Genomic DNA, 2,081 nt, shown 5'->3' on the forward strand with positions numbered 1-2,081 from the left:
GATGGATGTTAGGCATAGTTGTTACTGGCAGATGGATGTTAGGCATAGTTGTTACTGGCAGATGGATGTTAGGCATGGATGGTACTGGCAGATGGATGTTAGGGATGGATGGTACTAGCAGATGGATGTTAGGGATGGATGGTACTAGCAGATGGATGTTAGGGATGGATGGTACTAGCAGATGGATGTTAGGGATGGATGGTACTAGCAGATGGATGTTAGGCATGGATGGTACTAGCAGATGGATGTTAGGGATGGATGGTACTAGCAGATGGATGTTAGGGATGGATGGTACTAGCAGATGGATGTTAGGGATGGATGGTACTAGCAGATGGATGTTAGGCATGGATGGTACTGGCACGTGGAAGTTAGGCATGGATGGTACTAGCAGATGGATGTTAGGCATAGTTGTTACTGGCAGATGGATGTTAGGCATGGATGGTACTAGCAGATGGATGTTAGGCATAGTTGTTACTGGCAGATGGATGTTAGGCATGGATGGTACTGGCAAGTTGATGTTAGTCACTTTGGTATACAAATATAAATCTCTTATTTATAATATATACAAAATATACAATACCATAGATTAAAAAATCTATAAATAATGACGTCTAGAAAAATAAATGCTCAAACATTAACTAAATCTAAAAATAACAATGGATGTATAAGAATAAATAACAACCTCTATAAATAAAATAGATAATACAAATATGCTAAATTATGGTGGAGGCCTCATCATTATTACTTATTTTTTGCTCTTTTCTTTGGGGGAGCAGCTTGCTGGTCTTATCAGCGCTTTTCCTTGAGTCGTTCTTCTTTATTTTTCTGCCCTGAAGAAGGAATGAAAAAATGTTAGACCTTCTACGTGTGTAATGGGCAAGACATAAGATCTTGAGATGAGGTTATAGTGGGAGGCTGGAGCCATCACTGATTGTAACTCACTGCTCAGTTGTTCTGTGCTCCTCACATTTTCTTGATAGCTCAATAATCGCGAACGTGACATCAATCTCATCTCTGTTTAGGTTAGACAATGAATACATTGGGGTTAGGCGTACATTTGGCTCAGGCGTAGCCAATGGCATTCACACATGGGTTTGAAGTCAGCAAATGGGTGTGACCTGATCTTTAAATGAGCGGCACGTGGTAAGAACACAGTTTTGGTGCATTTTTCGCAGCGCTTTTGGTGCTTTTTTCATGTGTTTTTTCCATTCAATTCAATGGGTGAAAAACGCTGAAAGAAGTGACTTGTTCTATGTCCAAAAAAACAAGCGAAGCACAAAATACTGAGGACAAAAACACCAAACTGTGTGCATGAGATGTCTGAAGTCTCATAGACATAGCTGGTACAATCAAATGCAGCAGAACATTATCATAAAAAACGCCCAGTGTGAACTTAGCCTTAGAGTTATATGATGGTCTTAAAGGAGCTTTCCACTACTTTTTCTCCCCGTTATATATCACAGCTCTTCAAAAGAATACCTTTTGTAATATACTTGTATTAGATGTATCGCTTCTATAGCCGCGTCTCAGGAGGGATCATATGGTCCTGGATTGTGATGGAGATTCTTCTTCCTCCTCTGTTCTGTCTGATATTTCCTTTTTCCGGCACAGGAATGGTAAAAAATGAAAGGAAGTTGTCACTGCGCTCCTGGAGGAGGGTGTAGATGCTTTGGATTGAATGACAGCTCGCCCGAGCACTGAGCATACCTCCTGAAGACACCATTAGCCTGCGGCACACAGGCTGAGCAGTGGGAATCAGCAGTAGAGCTGTGATCTGCATTTCAAAAGCAAATGGGTCATGTAATGGAATCTGTGTGTAAGGCTGTTGCTTTAGAATACTGTCATGGACGCCTTCACATGAAAAGCCCTGAAATATCCAGAACAAACACTGCATGTAATCAGAGTAAGGAGGCATGGAGGAGTTTAGGTGGTGAAGGAAGGGGTGGGACTAGTGCTGGCTCAGGCCACTGCAATGCATGATGGAACTTGTAGTCTTAGAACACAGTAAGCCTGGGGACAGGAAGTGACTGATGTAAACATGAGAGCAGCAGTTGGCACACACCAAGTGCTGCTATATGCAA

The 2,081-nt window shown here is 41.9% G+C and overlaps 1 long non-coding RNA gene across 1 annotated transcript; it reads right to left on the reverse strand.

Moving 5' to 3' along the window:
• Positions 1-672: 672 nt before the first annotated feature.
• LOC143785964 (uncharacterized) lies at positions 673-1,837 on the reverse strand. Its single transcript, XR_013218178.1, has 3 exons — positions 1,480-1,837; positions 943-1,014; positions 673-830 (listed from the first exon to the last, which is right to left on the reverse strand). It is a non-coding gene; the product is annotated as an uncharacterized LOC143785964 (long non-coding RNA).
• Between the last annotated feature and the right edge of the window lie 244 nt (positions 1,838-2,081).

This window comes from Ranitomeya variabilis, chromosome 7, assembly GCF_051348905.1.
Source record: "Ranitomeya variabilis isolate aRanVar5 chromosome 7, aRanVar5.hap1, whole genome shotgun sequence".
NCBI classification, from domain to species: Eukaryota; Metazoa; Chordata; class Amphibia; order Anura; family Dendrobatidae; genus Ranitomeya; species Ranitomeya variabilis.